Genomic DNA, 20,840 nt, shown 5'->3' with positions numbered 1-20,840 from the left:
TGGCACGCTCAGGGCTGGCACAGATGGCACGCTCAGGACTGGCACACAAGCCCAGAGGCCAATATTAATCTCCCTTTTTTTCAGGGAGAATTTATAAAACCCAAAAAAAAATAAAATAGGCTTTCTATGGCCCACTATTTGTGAGAGAGATGGCACACTCAGGACTGGCACACAAGCCCAAAGGCCAATATTAATCTCCCACTGTATTTTTATCAGGGAGAATTTATACACCCCACAAAAAAAAATACAGAAAAATGAAAAGGCTTTCTATGGCCCACTATGTGAGAGAGATGGCACACACAGGGATGGCACTCTAGCAGAAATGCCAAATTGCCAATCTTAATCTCCCACCAAAAAAACAAACAAAAAAAAAACAGGGAATGTCCTACAATTACTATCTCCCTGCCTGCAGTAATCTCAGCCAGGTATGGCAGGCAGCTACTATCTCCCTGCCTGCAGTAATCTCAGCCAGGTATGGCAGGCAGCAATAAGGAGTGGACTGATGCACAAATGAAATAAAAAGTGTGGACAAACAAAAAAGATAGCTGTGCAGAAAGGAAGGAACAAGAGGATTTGTGCTTTGAAAAAAGCAGTTGGTTTGCACAGCGGCGTACACACAGCAATGCAGCTATCAGGGAGCCTTCTAGGGCAGCCCAATGAGCTACAGCGCTGAGGGGAAAAAAAAAAAAAAAAAAACTTCCACTGTCCCTGCACACCGAGGGTGGTGTTGGACAGTGCAAATCGCTGCAGCACAAGCGGTTTTGTGGTTAATGGACCCTGCCTAACGCTATCCCTGCTTCTGACAAAGCGGCAGCAACCTCTCCCTAAGCTCAGATCAGCAGCAGTAAGATGGCGGTCGGCGGGAACGCCTCTTTATAGCCCCTGTGACGTCGCAGACAGCAAGCCAATCACTGCAATGCCCTTCTCTAAGATGGTGGGGACCAGGACCTATGTCATCACGCTGCCCACACTCTGCGTTTACCTTCATTGGCTGAGAAATGGCGCTTTTCGCGTCATTGAAACGCGACTTTGGCGCGAAAGTCGCGTACCGCATGGCCGACCCCGCACAGGGGTCGGATCGGGTTTCATGAAACCCCGACTTAGCCAAAAGTCGGCGACTTTTGAAAATGTTCGACCCGTTTCGCTCAACCCTAATGGCGACGTCTAGACTTTGAGGTGGTGACTGGTGCACCAACATGTCATTTACAGAATCCACCAGTCCATCCAGGAACATGCTACGTAAGCCTGAATCATTCCACCCCACCTCAACAGACTACTGTCTGAATTGAGAACAATATTCCTCCGCCAGAATGCTACCCTGAACAATTGTTCGGAGGTTAGAATGTAGTATGTAGTGGTTGTTTTTTTTACTTTAACGATGGTAACCAAACACCCACCGGATTCTGGAGCTGACAGACGGGAATCTCACACTGACTGTTCATGGCTTGTAGCAACAACTTTCCTGCCGAACCGAAGCCTCCATTTGCCACGGATACAGTCACAGTCATAGGTGTAGAGAGACTACTGCCGCCAAGAACCGCTTCTCCTACCGGCCCAAGGCTTTGGAATTTTTTAGTCTACTCAGGACAAAGACTGTTGGATGTTGCTCACAACTTTAGTGATACCCCTTCTCATGACTCAGTTCCGGCTGCTGCTCAGCCAGCCAACTGCAGTCAATCTTGATGGATTTCATACGTATAGCTGCCTCTACAGGCTGAGGAACAGGTGGTCTCTGGAAGAACAGAGCCAGACGAGATGGTTTCCTCATGCATGTCACCCGTCTGGTCTGCTCCTGGAAGCTGGGAAGGGAAGTTGTTGCAGAAGACTATAGACTCGGCTCATCAAAGACCTTCCGGAAGGCCACCAGTAAAGCCTGCAAATTCGAGGTCACAGGATCCCCTCTGTCTCACATAGGGGGTTGAGCCAGGCTAGGGCATCGCCTGCTAGGAAGGATATTAGGAATCTCACCTTGAGCTGATCAGAAGAAAACTGATGGCTCAAACTGATGGATCCCCATAGTACCGAGGCAGATCAGAAATGACGGGTTCCACTGCAGAAGCATAAGTTTCAGGTTGAATAGGTACAGCCGTAGGTACCGCAACTTAGACTGGCACAGCAGACATCAGGGTTTCCAATCTGGCAACTAGTGTCTACAGTTGAAACAACATTTTTTTCCTGGCTCTCTTGCTGGTAGCTCAACTGCTGATACTGCCCCAAGCGCAAAGAGATCTGGTGATCAGCGGGACACATGGCCAAAGCAAATTGTTCTATAAGCAGGTGGTGCACTTGGTTTATGGATCCACTGTGTCCGTTTGAGCTGCAGGTAGCCACCAGTTACTGCTCCTAGGCAGTCCCTGGTACTGCAGCTGCATATCCCCGGGGTCAGGTAAGCAGGCATGGATTAGGGCTCGGGCTGCATTCAGATTACTAGGTGCAGGATCCTCCGGGGGAATAATTACTGTCATGGAGTCTCAGACAGGGATGATTTGGAGACATGTAATACTGGGATAAGCACATGTTCAGAGACACAGGTCTCGGATATAGATTCAGGTACCGCCTGAGCAGCTTCAGGGTTCAGGACTGACCACACAAGGACCAGGGACTTCGGATTCGGGATTGGCCACAAGGGCCAAAGGACCTCCCAACTCACTAGTTCCACCACACACTAATGACAGTATGTTGCTTCGGCCCCTCGCTATTGGGATGGGTGCCTTTTATATGAAATGCCTCCCAGTCATTGACTGGGGGCATTTTACTATGTGCGTGTGCTGTCCCTTGAAGAGCAGGGGAGTGCGCTTGCATGCACTAGGTGCGTATGTAATAAGCAGGCACTGGGATAAAGTAACACAGATGTTGCAGAGCAGGGATAAACTATATTTAATCATTTAACAGTGGGAAAACTCCTCAAAGGGAGATGGTAAGGTAAACAAAGAGTACAAATGTAAAACTGAATAAACGTTGGTTAACTAAACAGTTTCTTGTTAACAGTTCCATTTATCGTGATTCAGTAGCCTGTCACTCTCTGAAGGCCCCATGGATTGCAGAACGTCGGTGGTGTTTGGTGTAATGTCTGCTGAGGTCCTCGCCTAGCCCACAGTCCTTCTTCTGGCGGCAGCGGGTGGTCTCCAGTTCTACCCACTGAGTCCCTAGTCCATATATTTGTGGAGTAAGAGAGTAGAGCTCCCCACAAGATTTCTCTGTCCGACACTCGGACATCTGTACTGCGATGCTCCGTCAATCTCGCGCTCCCATACGCGCACCCGCCGGTTTCGATGAGTCCGTCACTATGATGCATTTTCTCCTCACGCCGTGGCATGTCACTCCCCTCTCAGTGTTCGCGGTCTGTACCTCATCAGCATTCTGGCGGGAAGACCGCTTCTGTTGCAACCCATTTTACCTCACACTGACTGGCCGCGCCCCTTTCACCCAGGTTACTGGCTCGCTCCAGCTGCAATCTCATTCCCCCCAGGAACAGGAGGTTTGGCCCCAGCAGTTCCTGACCCAACCCTTCAGCAGCTCTGGGTGCTTGGTCTTCCCTTCTACACGTACAACACAAAGAAGCAGGGAGTACACAGGGGACCACACCTTGTGGCTGGTGTGGTGAATATGCCAGAGTCCCTGAATAGAAAGGGAAGGAGAACTCTGCAGGGGCACAGGTGTAACAGGCCAGATTAACCCCCCGCCCAGAATATACCCAGGGTTAAAGTGGCCTAAGCCAGATAATACCCTGGGTATATTCTCGCCTAGGCCAAACTATACCCCAGGGTATAAATTGGCCTAGGCCAGATTATAATCCTCCCGGTCAGCATATACCCCAGCTACTGTAGATCAGATTTTTCAGGCGGGGGTTAATCTGGCCTGTTCCTGTAACAGGCCAGATTAACCCCCCCGCCTAGAATATACCCGGGTTAAAGTGGCCTAAACCAGATAATACCCTGGGTATATTCTGGCTTAGGCCAAACTATACCTCGGGGTATAAATTGGCTTAGGCCAGATTATACCCCTCCCGGTCAGAATATATTCCAGATGCTGTAGATCAGATTTTTCAGGCTTTTGAGAACCATTGACTGATATACTCAATAACGGGGCCCCAGGCAGCACATGGGGGCATCAGGCAGCACATGGGGGCCCAGGCAGCACATGGGGCTCCCCACACGCTGTCTCTTCCCCCCTGTGCACTGTCTGGGGCCCCGTTCTTGAGTATATCACTCAATCCTGTGCGATGTCTGGGGCCCCTGTGTGATGTCTCGGGTCCCTGTGTGATATCTGGGGACCCTGTGCCATGTCTGGGGACCCTTGCTTTGCCTGGGGCCCCATGGCTGTCTCTGCCCACTGTGCGCTGCCTGGGGCCCCATTCATGAGTATATCACTCAATCCTGTGCAAAGTCTGGGGCCCCTGTGCCATGTCTGGGGCTCCTTGCGCTGTCAAGAGCCCCATGCGCTGTCTCTGCCCCCCTGTGTGCTGCCTGGGGCCCCTGTGTGCTGACTGGGGTCCTGTTATTATTATTTATTTACATAGCACCATTAATTCCATGGTGCTGTACATGAGAAAGGGGTTACATACAGAGTTATAGATATCGTTTACAGTAAACAAGTTTACAATGACAGACTGGTACAGAGGGGAGAGGAACCTGTCCTTGCGGACTTACATTCTGTGGGATAGTGGGGGAGAGGCAGAAGGTAGGGGCAAGGCGGCGGCGGCTCTGGCGATGGCGAGGCAGCAGAATGGTTATTGCAGGCTGTAGGCTTTCTTGAAGAGATGGGTTTTCAGGTTCCATCTGAAGGAGCCGAGGGTGGTGGATAGTCGGACGTGTTGAGGCATAGAATTCCAGAGGATAGTGGATATTCGGGAGAAATCGCGGAGGCGGTTGGGTGAGGAACGAATAAGTGTGGAGGAGAGTAGGAGGTCTTGGGAGGATCGGAGATTGCGTGAGGGAAGATATTTGGAGATTAGTTCAGAGATATAGGGAGGGGACAGGTTGTGGATGGCTTTGTAGATCAGTGTTAGTAGTTTGTACTGGATTCGTTGGGGAATTGGGAGCCAGTGGAGGGATTTGCAGAGGGGAGAAGCAGGGGAGTAGCGAGGAGAGAGGTGGATTAGCTGGGCAGCAGAGTTGAGGACAGACTGGAGTGGTGCAAGAGAGTTAGCGGGGAGGCCACAGAGGAGGGTGTTGCAGTAGTCGAGGCGGGAGATGATGAGGGCATGCACAAGAGTTTTGGTAGATTGTGGGCTGAAGAAGGAACGGATTCTGGCAATATTTTTAAGTTGGAGGCGACAGGAGGTAGCAAGAGTTTGGATGTGCGGTTTGAAGGACAGGGCAGAGTCGAGAGTTACCCCGAGGCAGCGGATTTCAGGTGCGGGAGAGAGCGTGATGCCATTTACCATAATAGATAGGTCAGATAGGGGGGATACGTGAGATGGGGGAAAGATGATGAGTTCGGTTTTGTCTACATTGAGTTTTAGGAAGCGAGAGGTGAAGAAGGAGGATATGGCTGACAGACACTTCGGTATTCTGGACAGCAGAGAGGTGACATCTGGGCCAGAGAGGTAGATCTGAGTGTCATTGACTGTTATTAAGTATATCAATGGTTCTCAAAAGCACACGGGGAAAAATCTAATCTACAGCAGCTGGGGTATATTCTGACCCGGAGGGGTATAAACTAGCCTAGGCCACTTTAACCCAGGGTATATTCTGGGTGGGGGGGGAGGGGGTGTTAATCTGGCCTGTTACACCGGCAAGTGAATTACAAACGTGTTATTTTGCAGATCGTTTGGCTTTGATAGAAGTAGATGTTTTACCTTCTACTGCAATCTACTCTAATGACTATCTGACTATCTTGACCCTTGCCTTTTTCCTTGTATAACTGAACTTTGGTTTGATCTGTGCCACTGCACTACAGTATGTTTTTTGCCTTCTAGTATAACTCTGCATATTGATGTCTTGAATTCTTTCATGTGATTAGAGAATACTCCTGGATAGCAGATTCATTGTAGGAAAATATCTAACTGTTTAGGGAGGAAGAAGGTTAAAGAACTTAGTCTTTTACTTAGACATCAGGAACCACTGTAGCTCTATGATAAATCTGTTAGTAACGCAGTGGGTTCAAAACGCTTCCAGTATACCATGTAACAATATGGTGAGAAGGCAGTATTTAATCACTGTAGCATTTAGTCCTTGCATAGTGTAATTATTAGGACACTGAATGACTGTAAGACTATAATTCAGAGCACTGGTGGACAGAGACGACAGAAAAGTCCCCCTGTGCAAAAACAATATATGGGCCCTTTACAGTCCAATCTAATACATAAAGCTGAATGTGTGTGTGTGTGTGTGTGCGTGTGTCCGAGATTGGCATCTGCACCGTCGCAGCTACAGCCACAAAATTTTGCAGTCACAAGTCTGGACCTCCAGAGCGTCATAGACTATGTTGTGAGGCGATATTTTAACCCCGCGGGTTCCAATTCACCAAACAATTTTGCCCCTATCTACATAATGGGGAAAAAGTGAAAGGAAAAGTGTTGGAGGCAAATTGACAGCTGCCAGATGTGAACAAGGGGGACTTAAAGAATGAGAGCGATAGCGCCAAACAGTATATACCGTACAGTTGCTAAGGTGGGGTCCCGACATGGGATACTCACCACACACGGGGATATGAACACACACAAAATGCGCCACACACTACCATGTGCTTGAACACATATACCACCCTCAGCACACATTTCACCACACATACACCAACCTCGCCACATAAAAGTCGAAACACAAAAGTCGCCACTCAAAACTAGGCTCACGCAAAACTCGCCATACGTGCAAAACTCACCTCATGGAAAACTCGCCACACGCAAAACTTGCACACGTGGAAAAATTGCCACATGCACAAAAGTTGCAACACATGCAAAAGTTGCCTCACACAAAACTTGCACATACTCAAAACGCACCACACATAAAACTCGCCATGCGCAAAACCTGCTGCCACAACTTGCTACACTAACCTGTCACATGCAACTCGACACACAAAAAGTTGCTACACGCATGTCGCCACACAAAACTCAACTCACAAAAGTCGCTACATGCATGTAGCCACATGCAACTCAACACACACAACTTGACACATGACACAAAGTCGCCCTAAAACACACACAAGTCTGGTATTATCCTTCAAAAATAAAAATCTGATTAATAAGCATGTACAATATAGGAAATACGGCAGCTGTCAGTCACATGACCTGTCTATTATGTGTATGTGTGAGCTAATATATACTGCCAGGGGGGAGGGCTTCCTGTTGGCTGGGATTTATCAGGCTGCCAATAGCAACCAATCACAGCTCAGCTTCTATTTTGCTACAGTTAATTAATCTGAGCTCTAATTGGTTAATATAGGCAACAAAGGACATTCTCAGTATAACAAAGCTTGTGTGAGGTAATAGCATGTCAGTTAGGGTGTGTTGGTGGAAAGGCTGATGTCAGTCACATTACCTCTTTGTGAGAGGATATAGAAACTGCCAGTTACAGACCACAATAATGCCTCATAAGAAAAGGAATTCCAAGGCACGAATGTCAGCTGATGCATAAAGAAAAGCTGCAGAGGGAAGCGAGGCTTGCAGACAAGAGAACAATAGCTGCTTCCTCAAGGGCCAATGAACTTTCTGAGGAGAGGGAAGCGAGGCTTGCAGATAAGAGAAGAAGAGCTGCTTCCTCAAGGGCCAATGAGTCATCTCAGCAGAGAGAAGGCCGACTTGCCACTAAGAGAATTGCTATTTCTTTCACCAGGGCACAGGAAATGGTTGGACATTTGAAACATGCTGCCTTTTGTTACCAGTCAGACATAAACTATCAGGATAATCCTAAAGTTCAGATAGGAAAAATGGATGTGGTCTGCATGTACTGCATTGCCCTAAAATGGAAAGATGAACCGCCAGGTTTATGCTGTGCAAATGGCAAGATAAAACTTCCACCTCTCCTGTCACCACCAGATCCCCTAAAGTCTCTGACAGGTACCAGTACAATACCAAAGCATTTCATGGACAACATCAGGAAGTACAACTCCTGCTTCCAAATGACGTCATTTGGTGCAACAAAAGAAATGTTTACAACAGGATTTATGCTGACATTTAAAGTTCAAGGACAGGTTTACCACTCAATTGACTCAATGCTTCCATTACAAGGAGAAGAACCTCAATTTCTTCAACTCTTCTTCATGGGAAATGCAGAAGCAGAGGCTCAGCGGAGATGCTGTTTAATTCCTAACACTCGCCTTGATATTGTCACTTTTTTGCAGCAGTTCCTTCACTCCAACAATCCATATGTTCAACTTTTCAAGACTGCACTTGAATGCATGCCAAATGACGATTGCAAGGTTGTCATTCGAGCTGACAAAACACCACAAGGAGAACATCAGCACGTTTCAATGCTCCCACATTTGATGAGGTAGCCATCTTGATTGTAGGTAATGATTTTCAAAGCCGTGACATTGTGCTTCAGAAAAGGAACAATAGTTTGCAACAAGTAGCAGAAACTCACAGGTCCTATGATGCACTGCAATATCCAATCATCTTTTGGCAGGGACAGAATGGCTATCACTTTGGAATACCTCAGACAGATCCTACAACAGGCAACCCTTCAGGAAAAGTGTCTGCCATAGACTTCTATGCATATAGGATCATGACAAGATCCTGCCTGGGAGAAAATTGGAAGGCACCTGTTGCCGGACCAAAAAACAGTGAATCGCCATGACCTTATTGCTCGGGTTTTCAAACAGAAACTTTCAAATATGACTAATCTCATCACAAAATCACATATTTATTGTGAGACACAGTGTTGGATGTATCCAGTTGTATGGCAAAAAAAAGAGGCCTCACGCCCACATCTTGATCTGGCTGAAGCAAAAAATACAGCCTACCAAAATTGACAACATCATCAGTAGTGTTGAGCCACCTCCCTAGTGTTCGGGTTCGGTTCGAACTGGGACATGTTCGACGAATGTTCGTCGAACGTTTGACGAACACCGTCGAACCCCATTGAAACCAATGGCAGGCAAACACAAACACACACATAGAAAACACATAGAAAACACCTTAAAAGGTGTCCAAAAGCTGACAAAGTGCTCAGAAGACACAACAAAGACATGGAAAAGTCACAACTACATATAGTCATGCGATAAGAAAAGAGGTGGAGGAGTAAAAGGAGGAGGAGACACAGATATAGGCATGTCATGCCCTTCTAAAAACAAGAAAGGCTGGAGTAAAAATCTAAAATCACTCTACCAAAACCCAGATGTCTTGACAAAAAAAATAAAACAATAAATATCTTTAGGTAGAATGGCGGCGGGTTCATTCAGAACACTTTCCTTAGAAGACGTAGTGGTACCCCCGTTGGGAGTTGTGCCAAAATATGAACCCAATACATTCAGACTAATCCACCATTTGTCATATCCAAGGGGCAGGTCAGTAAGCGACAACATCGACGCGGAACCAAGTACAGTACTATGTACTGTACCTCCTTTGATGAGGCAATCAGGCAGGTCAAGAAGTTGGTAAGGGGCACCCTAATGGCCAAAACAGACATTGAGGGGGCGTTACGGTTACTACCTGTGCATCTGAATAGTGCCCTCCCATTGGTCTTCTTCTGTGAAGGAGCATACTACATAGATCGCTGTTTGTCCATGGGGTGCTCCATATCCTGCTCACTATTTGAGACGTTTAGTTGCTTCCTCGAATGTGTCGTCATGGACGTTTGTAAGGCGGCATATATTATCCATTACCTCGAGTACTTCTTATGCCTGGGCCCAAAAGATTTGCCACAGTGTGAAAACACACGGGGGTCCATCTGTGAGAAGGACAGAGCTGGAGTGAGTGTGGACACCCCAGAGCCGAGGGATTAGATTGAGAAAGAAAGAAGGCGGTGTAGCTTGCTTCATGGGTGGGGTACTCTGCTGAGTAGCAGATATTGTTACTAGGCCCAAAAGGATTTCCTGGGCCAGATGCCGTTACAAAATAGTACTTAGGTAAACAGGCGGTGTAGCTTGCTTCATGGGTGGGGTACGCTGCTGAGTAGCACCAAATTCTACTAGGCCCAAAAGGATTTCCTGGGCTAGATGCCATTACAAAATAGTAGTTAGGTAAACAAGCGGTTTAGCTTGCTTCATGGGTGAAGTACACTGCTGAGTAGCACCAAATTCTACTAGGCCCAAAAGGATTTCCTGGGCTAGATGCCGTTACAAAATAGTAGTTAGGTAAACAGGCGGTGTAGCTTGCTTCATGGGTGGGGTACGCTGCTGAGTAGCACCAAATTCTACTAGACCCAAAAGGATTTCCTGGGCTACATGCCGTTACAAAATAGTAGTTAGGTAAACAGGCAGTGTAGCTTGCTTCATGGGTGGGGTTTGCTGCTGAGTAGCACCAAATTCTACTAGGCAAAAAAGGATTTCCTGGGCTAGATGCCGTTACAAAATAGTAGTTAGGTAAACAGGCGGTGTAGCTTGCTTCATGGGTGGGGTACGCTGCTGAGTAGCACCAAATTCTACTAGGCCCAAAAGGATTTCCTGGGCTAGATGCCGTTACAAAATAGTAGTTAGGTAAACAGATGGTGTAGCTTGCTTCATGGGAGGGGTACGCTGCTGAGTAGCACTAAATTCTACTAGGCCCAAAAGGATTTCCTGGGCCAGATGCCGTTAAAAATAGTACTTAGGTAAACATGCGGTGGGTGGCTGGGCTACTCTGCTGACTAGCAGACACTGAAGCTTTGGAGCAGACCTCAGAATCCCAGGCCATAGTATGAGTAAACAACTCTGCAGACGACCCCACACACCTGGAATTGACGATGGCAACGTCATGTAAAACTCAGCAAGGGGACTAAATAAAGAGTCTCCATTTTTTCCAAAAATTCGGCCACAGACACCACTTAAGTGGCATCAATTTCACCAGAGTTTATTAAAACTAAAATTCGAGCTGTTTTGTGCGGTGTTCGAGTCGTTCGACGAACTCAAACAATTTGTTTAAAATTCCGCTGTTCGAGTTTCTGTTCGATAACTGTTAATTCACCAAAAGCTTAACTTGATTTGCACATTCAATCAGTTTATCATTGTTAATAGACTGTTTCAGTGTACAGTGGGCAGGGGGGTAGGGCGGGGGATAGATCGGTGTGAAATAATGCCGATCTCCATTTTTTTCTCTTTCCCGCATTTACAGTGGGGCAGTGCAGTCTCTCAGCCTATCAGCAGTGCACACACACACACACACAGCAATGTGCATGTGATGAACACAAGCAAGGGCATGTGTCATTGGCTGTGTATGTCACATGTCCTTGCCCTATAAGAACCAGCCATTTGCCCCATCACCATTTCCTCACTGCTGCAGCTTAGTGTTAGACGGCACCGCTGCTGCTGTGGGCGCTATACAGTCTAAGAGTGTTTATTTGGAGTGAATTTTCAGAGAGATAGGTTTAGGGAGTCGGGACTAGTTGTAATATCAGCCCTTTTCAGGGTAGGTTACAGCAGTTTATAGCACTGTTTGCCAGGCAGGTCTGTGCCAGTGCTGTGCAAGTGTTTGTCACAGCATTTTGTGTAATCTAGCTCAGCCAATCCTTTTGGGCTAGTAGCATTGTCTGATAGTCATCTGAGTAGCCCGCCTGTGAAGCTAGCTACACCGCCTGTGTATCTCAATTTTTACTGCATCTAACCCAGTTAATAGTTTTGGGCCTAGGAGCAGTGTCTGCACGTCAGCAGAGTAGCCCGCCTGTGAAACTAACTATACCGCCTGTGTATCTCAATTTTTACTGCATCTAACCCAGTTAATAGTTTTGGGCCTAGGAGCAGTGTCTGCACGTCAGCAGAGTAGCCCGCCTGTGAAACTAACTATACCGCCTGTGTATCTCAATTTTTACTGCATCTAATCCAGTTAATAGTTTTGGGCCTAGTACCACAGTTTGGCCACTCAGTTCTGCTCAGTTTTCATCCATCGGTTGTTGTGCCAACAACTACAGATACAGAGTTGCCAATTAGTTAAGCACTAAAATGAGTGGCAAATGGCCTGCTGCTGGTGGAAAGGGGAATAGGCGTGCTGGAAAGGCTAAAAAAAGGTTGTGTCCGTGGGGTAGGTGGTAAAGCAACAGTAACATCTGCAGAAGAAAGACTATCTTCCAGCCAAAGTAAGATGTCTACTTCGTGGACAATCTGATATGATCCCTTTCTTACGACCATCGCTACAAGCATCGCCAAAAATTCCAGATGAGGCACAAAAACAGCAGGTGCTTGAATGAATATCAAGTGCTCGTTCAAGTTGGCTCTCCTCCATGTCAACTTGAACATCACAACTACTCCAGTCGTCAGAGTTGTCACCCCAATCGCACTTGCTTCCTCACAGCTCCCAAGTCTCCAGCTGCCCGTCTGAGCATGTGGTAACACACATGATTGAGTATGTAAAGCTGTTTACGCATACTATAGCCTGGGAATCAGAGGTCTGCTCCAGAGCTTCTGTGAATCCAGACGAGGAAATGATCTGCACTGATGCCCAGAATCTTTGTGAGTCGGATCCAGGCCCAGATGAAGAAGGTTCTGAGCATAATGTAGACCCTCATTCCCAAACTGTAACTCCTGTTGGTGGAGACAATGAGGAAGATGATGATGAGACTGAGATACCTGATTGGAACGAAAACTTTACTTTTCGGTCAGGGCAGGAAGAGGTTGGCTCTGAGGACGACGGGTGTGAGAACACACAGGATGATGATGACGAGGTTGTAGACCCCACTTACTGTCAACCCCCCAGTCCATGAGGTCAGCAGAGGAGGTGGAGGAGGATGCTAGTGATGAGTCTGACGACGAAGTTACGTTGCGCCTTCCTGGACAGAGACGGAGTACTGGAAGCACGTCAACAACTGCATCCTCAACCCCAACTGTGCCTCAGACCAGAAGTCGTGGTGGCTCTTCAGGTCGCACGGACTCTAAGCCTTGCATAGCCTGGGCATTTTTTGACATTACAAAGGATGACCCAACTCATGTTGTCTGTAAGATTTGTCAACAAAATCTCAGTAGAGGACAAAAAATGACTAGCTTGAGTACTTCATGCATGAACCGTCACATGGATATGAGGCATAAGTGGGAAGCTCACTGTGCTACAATGCGGCCTACTGGGCCGGGTCAACCACCGTCTGCCCCATCAAGTGCATCCACGTCCTCTTCATCCTCTGTGACTGTGGGGACAGCAGTCGCACATGGTTTTGGATGCAGACCTTACACCTTTATACCCGCAACAGCCAGTGTGATTGGCAGGTCGTCAGGACATTTGTAAGGGTACGTTCACATTAGCGTTCCGCTAATGTGCGTCGCTGTTGCGTCGGCGACGCAGCGGCGACGCGCCCCTATGTTTAACATAGGGGACGCGTGCGTTTTTTGGGTGGCGTTTTTCGACACGTGCGTCGTTTCCGACGCTAGCGTCGGACGCAAGAAAATGCAACAAGTTGCATTTTCTGTGCGTCCGATTTTCGTCAAAAAACGACGCACGCGTCGCAAAACGCGCGCGTTTTGCGTGCGTTTGCGCGCATTTTTTCATGCGTCGCGCGTTGCGTCGCCGACGCAGGGCGGCGCAACGCTAGTGTGAACGTAGCCTAAGTGGAAACACCTGCTGTTGTTGAGCGCTCTCCGACATCGACACCACATTTTGATCAAGGCAACATAACATATCCGCCTGCACCTTCCTTACAGACCAGCAGTTTGCCGGGGACACCCTACTCAACTCCGACTTAGCATGGCAGCCAGCCCTCAGTCCCTCAGATGTGGACAAGTAAAAGACTATTTCCTCCTAGCCATAACAAATCTAAGAGGTTGAATTTCTCCATCTGCAAGCTGTTGGCTACAGAAATTCTGCCTTTCCGCCTGGTGGACACAGAGGATTTTCGAGACCTTCTGTACGTCGCAGTGCCCCAGTACCAGATGCCCAGTCGCCACTACTTCTCAAAGAAAGCTGTGCCTGCGCTACACCAGCATGTCGCACACAACATCACCGCTTCCTTGAGAAACTCTGTGTGTGACAGCATGCATTTCACCACAGACACTTGGACGAGTAGACATGGACAGGGGCGTTACATGTCAGTGACTGGGCACTGGGTAACTACGGCAACATCAGGATAAGGGGCTGCTGTCCAAGTCTTGCCGTCCCCACGAGTTGCTCGTCGATCCTCTGTATCTAGAAGTTCCTCCACTGCTTCTGCCTCCTCAACCTCCTCTCGGTCCTCCACCTGCACTCAAAGCCTGTCTGGTAATGCCACCCGCGTTCTAACTGCACATAAGGAATCCTGCACACCTCCTCACTATGCTGTCACCAGGGCTCAACGGCATCAGGCAGTGTTTACATTGAAATGTCTTGGAAATGTGAGTCACACAGCTGAGGAGTTGTGGTCAGCTCTGGAGACTGAGTTCCATCAATGGTTTTCTCCACTCAACCTGCAGCCAGGGAAGGCTGTATGCGACAATGCTGCAAACCTTTGTGCGGCCCTTCACCGGGGCAATGTCACACGCGTGCTCACGCTTTGAACCTGGTTGTCCAGCAATTTTTATCCCACTATCCCGGACTAGACGGGCTTCTGCAGAGGGCACAGTCGCTGTGTGCTCACTTCCGCCGTTCGCATCCCGCAGCTCAACGACCTACATCTCTACAGAAGTCGTTGGGCCTGCCAGTTCACGGCTGAAATGCGATATGCCCACATGGTGGAATTCAACTCTGCACATGTTGCGGCGACTGTGGTAGCAACGACGAGCCCTGGTGCAATACGTTATGACGTAAGGCCTGGGCCAACGAGATCAAGAGGTGGGGCAAATCACGCTGCAGGAGTGGTCTCAGATCAGGGACCTATGCACCCTTCTGCACAGTTTTGAAATAGCAACGAAGATGTTTAGTGCTGACGATGCCATTATCAGCATGACGATTCCGGTGATTTACATGCTGGAGCACACCTTAAACAGTGTTCGGAGTCAAGTGGTGGAACAAGAGGAGGAGGAGGAACAGGAGGAGTCGTATGCGGAAGGGATAATATCTGCACGGTCAAGAAGGTTGGCAGCACCAATGCGGCTGGCATTGGAGGCTGGGGAGAGGGATTACCGAGGGCGCATGGTAGCAGCCAAACTGTTGAGGAAGGTGCAGTGTTATGATCTGGTAATTCAGTACCACAATGGACAAAGAAGTCAGAGCACATACAGTGACCTGACAATAACCCAAAAACATAGAACGAGCTCTGAGACGTGGGAACTCTGCTGACCGCAATCCCTAATCCTCTCCAACCACACTAGAGGCAGCCGTGGATTGCGCCTAACGCTCCCTATGCAACTCGGCACAGCCTGAGAAACTAGCTAGCCTGAAGATTGAAAATAAGCCTATCTTGCCTCAGAGAAATACCCCAAAGGAAAAGGCAGCCCCCACATATAATGACTGTGAGTTAAGATGAAAAGACAAACGTAGAGATGAAATAGATTTAGCAAAGTGAGGCCCGACTTTCTGAACAGAGCGAGGATAGGAAAGGTAACTTTGCGGTCAACACAAAACCCTACAAACAACCACGCAAAGGGGGCAAAAAGACCCTCTGTACCGAACTAATGGCACGGAGGTACACCCTCTGCGTCCCAGAGCTTCCAGCAATCAAGAAAAAAACAAATAAGCAAGCTGGACAGAAAAAAACAGCAAACAAATAGCAAAAGCGGAACTTAGCTATGCAGAGCAGCAGGCCACAGGAACGATCCAGGAGGAAACAGGTCCAATACTAGAACATTGACTGGAGGCCAGGATCAAAGCACTAGGTGGAGTTAAATAGAGCAGCACCTAACGACTTCACCACATCACCTGAGGAAGGAAACTCAGAAGCCGCAGTACCACTCTCCTCCACCAACGGAAGCTCACAAAGAGAATATGCCGAAGTACCACTTGTGACCACAGGAGGGAGCTCTGCCACAGAATTCGCAACAGTACCCCCCCCCTTGAGGAGGGGTCACCGAACCCTCACCAGAGCCCCCAGGACGACCAGGATGAGCCATATGAAAGGCACAAACAAGATCGGGAGCATGGACATCAGAGGCAAAGACACAGGAATTATCTTCCTGAGCATAACCCTTCCATTTAACCAGATACTGGAGTTTCCGTCTTGAAACACGAGAATCCAAAATCTTCTCCACAATATACTCCAACTCCCCCTCCACCAAAACCGGGGCAGGAGGATCAACAGAGGGAACCATAGGTGCCACGTATCTCCGCAACAATGACCTATGGAATACGTTATGAATGGAAAAAGAATCTGGAAGGGTCACACGAAAAGACACAGGATTAAGAACCTCAGAAATCCTATACGGACCAATGAAACGAGGTTTAAACTTAGGAGAGGAAACCTTCATAGGAATATGACGAGAAGATAACCAAACCAAATCCCCAACACGAAGTCGGGGACCCACACAGCATCTGCGATTAGCGAAACCTTGAGCCTTCTCCTGGGACAAGGTCAAATTGTCCACTACATGAGTCCAAATCTGCTGCAACCTGTCCACCACAGTATCCACACCAGGACAGTCCGAAGACTCAACCTGCCCTGAAGAGAAACGAGGATGGAACCCAGAGTTGCAGAAAAACGGCGAAACCAAGGTAGCCGAGCTGGCCCGATTATTAAGGGCGAACTCAGCCAAAGGCAAAAAGGACACCCAGTCATCCTGATCAGCAGAAACAAAGTATCTCAGATATGTTTCCAAGGTCTGCTTGGTTCGTTCGGTCTGGCCATTAGTCTGAGGATGGAAAGCCGAGGAAAAAGACAAGTCAATGCCCATCCTAGCACAAAAGGCTCGCCAAAACCTCGAAACAAACTGGGAACCTCTGTCAGAAACGATATTCTCTGGAATGCCATGTAAACGAACCACATGGTGGAAGAACAATGGCACCAAATCAGAGGAGGAAGGTAATTTAGACAAGGGTACCAAATGGACCATCTTAGAGAAGCGATCACAAACCACCCAAATGACTGACATTTTTTTGAGAGACGGGAAGATCTGAAATAAAATCCATAGAGATATGTGTCCAAGGCCTCTTCGGGACCGGCAAGGGCAAAAGCAACCCACTGGCACGAGAACAGCAGGGCTTAGCCCGAGCACAAATCCCACAGGACTGCACAAAAGAACGCACATCCCGCGACAGAGATGGCCACCAAAAGGATCTAGCCACTAACTCTCTGGTACCAAAGATTCCAGGATGACCAGCCAACACCGAACAATGAACCTCAGAGATAACTTTATTCGTCCACCTATCAGGGACAAACAATTTCTCCGCTGGGCAACGATCAGGTTTATTAGCCTGAAATTTTTGCAGCACCCGCCGCAAATCAGGGGAGATGGCAGACACAATTACTCCCTCTTTGAAAATATCCGCCGGCTCAGATAAACCCGGAGAGTCGGACACAAAACTCCTAGACAGAGCATCCGCCTTCACATTTTTAGAGCCCGGAAGGTACGAAATCACAAAGTCAAAACGGGCAAAAAACAGCGACCAACGAGCCTGTCTAGGATTCAACCGCTTGGCAGACTCGAGATAAGTCAAGTTCTTATGATCAGTCAAGACCACCACGCGATACTTAGCTCCTTCAAGCCAATGACGCCACTCCTCGAATGCCCACTTCATGGCCAGCAACTCTCGATTGCCAACATCATAATTTCGCTCAGCAGGCGTAAACTTCCTGGAAAAGAAGGCGCATGGTTTCATCACCGAGCAATCAGAACTTCTCTGCGACAAAACAGCCCCTGCTCCAATCTCAGAAGCATCAACCTCGACCTGGAATGGAAGCGAAACATCTGGTTGACACGCCACAGGGGCAGAAGAAAAACGACGCTTCAACTCTTGAAAAGCTTCCACAGCAGCAGAAGACCAATTGACCACATCAGCACCCTTCTTGGTCAAATCGGTCAATGGTTTAGCAATACTAGAAAAATTGCAGATGAAGCGACGATAAAAATTAGCAAAGCCCAGGAACTTTTGCAGACTTTTCAGAGATGTCGGCTGAGTCCAATCATGGATGGCTTGGACCTTAACAGGGTCCATCTCGATAGTAGAAGGGGAAAAGATGAACCCCAAAAATGAAACCTTCTGAACACCAAAGAGACACTTTGATCCCTTCACAAACAAAGAATTAGCACGCAGGACCTGAAACACCGTTCTGACCTGCTTCACATGAGACTCCCAATCATCCGAGAAGATCAAAATGTCATCCAAGTACACAATCAGGAATTTATCCAGGTACTCTCGGAAGATGTCATGCATAAAGGACTGAAACACTGATGGAGCATTGGCAAGTCCGAATGGCATTACTAGATACTCAAAATGGCCCTCGGGCGTATTAAATGCAGTTTTCCATTCATCGCCTCGCTTAATACGCACAAGATTATACGCACAAGATTATACGCACCACGAAGATCTATCTTGGTGAACCAACTAGCCCCCTTAATCTGAGCAAACAAATCAGATAACAACGGCAAGGGGTACTGAAATTTAACCGTGATCTTATTTAGAAGGCGGTAATCTATACAAGGTCTCAGTGAACCATCCTTCTTGGCCACAAAAAAGAACCCTGCTCCTAATGGCGACGATGACAGGCGAATATGCCCCTTCTCCAAGGACTCCTTCACGTAACTCCGCATAGCGGCGTGCTCAGGCACAGATAAATTAAACAGTCGACCCTTTGGGAATTTACTGCCAGGAATCAAATCGATAGCACAATCACAATCCCTATGCGGAGGTAGGGTATCGGACTTGGGCTCATCAAATACATCCCGGTAATCAGACAAGAACTCTGGAACCTCAGAAGGGGTGGATGACGAAATAGACAGAAATGGGACATCACCATGTACCCCCTGACAACCCCAGCTGGACACAGACACGGATTTCCAATCTAATACTGGATTATGGACTTGTAGCCATGGCAACCCCAACACGACCACATCATGCAGATTATGCAACACCAGAAAACGAATAACCTCCTGATGTGCAGGAGCCATGCACATGGTCAGCTGGGTCCAATACTGAGGCTTATTCTTGGCCAAAGGCGTAGCATCAATTCTTCTCAATGGAATAGGACACTGCAAGGGCTCCAAGAAAAACCCACAACGCCTAGCATACTCCATGTCCATCAAATTCAGGGCAGCGCCTGAATCCACAAATGCCTTGACAGAATAAGATGACAAAGAGCAGATCAAGGTAACGGATAAAAGAAATTTTGACTGTACCGTACCAATGGTGGCAGACCTAGTGAACCGCTTAGTGCGCTTAGGACAATCAGAGATAGCATGAGTGGAATCACCACAGTAGAAACACAGCCCATTCAGACGTCTGTGTTCTTGCCGTTCAACTCTGGTCAAAGTCCTATCGCACTGCATAGGCTCAGGTTTATGCTCAGATAATACCGCCAAATGGTGCACAGATTTACGCTCACGCAAGCGTCGACCGATCTGAATGGCCAAAGACATAGACTCACTCAGACCAGCAGGCATAGGAAATCCCACCATGACAGCTTCAGAGAGACCCCTTCTGAAAATAGCTGCGAGCGCACCTTCATTCCATTGAGTGAGTACGGACCACTTTCTAAATTTCTGACAATATACCTCTATCTCATCCTGACCCTGACACAGAGCCAGCAAATTTTTCTCTGCCTGATCCACTGAATTACGTTCATCGTACAGCAATCCGAGTGCCAGGAAAAACGCATCGATATTACTTAATGCAGGATCTCCTGACGCAAGAGAAAATGCCCAGTCCTGAGGGTCGCCACGTAAAAAAGAAATAATGATGCTACCTTGTTGAACTGGGTCACCAGAGGAGCGAGGTTTCAAAGCCAGAAATAGTTTACAATTATTTTTGAAACTCAGAAATTTAGTTCTATCTCCAAAAAACAAATCAGGAATAGGAATTCTTGGTTCTAACATAGAATTCTGAACCACAAAGTCTTGAATATTTTGTACTCTTGCCGTGAGCTGATCCACACATGAAGACAGACCTTTAATGTCCATCACTACACCTGTGTCCTGAACCACCCAAATGTCTAGGGGGAAAAAAAGGCAAAACACAGTGCAGAGAAAAAAAAATGGTCTCAGAACTTCTTTTTTCCCTCTATTGAGAATCATTAGTACTTTGGGCCTCCAGTACTGTTATGATCTGGTAATTCAGTACCACAATGGACATAGAAGTCAGAGCACATACAGTGACCTGACAATAAGCCAAAAACATATAACGAGCTCTGAGACGTGGGAACTCTGCTGACCGCAATCCCTAATCCTCTCCAACCACACTAGAGGCAGCCGTGGATTGCGCCTAACGCTCCCTATGCAACTCGGCACAGCCTGAGAAACTAGCTAGCCTGAAGATTGAAAATAAGCCTACCTTGCCTCAGAGAAATACCCCAAAGGAAAAGGCAGCCCCCACATATAATGACTGTGAGTTAAGATGAAAAGACAAACGTAGAGATGAAATAGATTTAGCAAAGTGAGGCCCGACTTTCTGAACAGAGCGAGGATAGGAAAGGTAACTTTGCGGTGAACACAAAACCCTACAAACAACCATGCAAAGGGGGAAAAAAGACCCTCCGTACCGAACTAACGGCACGGAGGTACACCCTCTGCGTCCCAGAGCTTCCAGCAATCAAGAAAAAAACAAATAAGCAAGCTGGACAGAAAAAAACAGCAAACAAATAGCAAAAGCGGAACTTAGCTATGCAGAGCAGCAGGCCACAGGAACGATCCAGGAGGAAACAGGTCCAATACTAGAACATTGACTGGAGGCCAGGATCAAAGCACTAGGTGGAGTTAAATAGAGCAGCACCTAACGACTTCACCAC

The 20,840-nt window shown here is 47.7% G+C and overlaps 1 protein-coding gene across 1 annotated transcript in view; it reads right to left on the bottom strand.

Moving 5' to 3' along the window:
* Positions 1–20,840, bottom strand: part of LOC138643350 (NFX1-type zinc finger-containing protein 1-like) — a 245,980-nt gene that overhangs the window by 73,694 nt on the left and 151,446 nt on the right. The window lies entirely within an intron of this gene.

Source organism: Ranitomeya imitator, chromosome 6, assembly GCF_032444005.1.
Source record: "Ranitomeya imitator isolate aRanImi1 chromosome 6, aRanImi1.pri, whole genome shotgun sequence".
Classification (NCBI taxonomy): domain Eukaryota; kingdom Metazoa; phylum Chordata; class Amphibia; order Anura; family Dendrobatidae; genus Ranitomeya; species Ranitomeya imitator.
The sequence above is the reverse complement of the archived record's forward strand: the minus strand, read 5'-3'. Positions and strand labels throughout refer to the sequence as shown.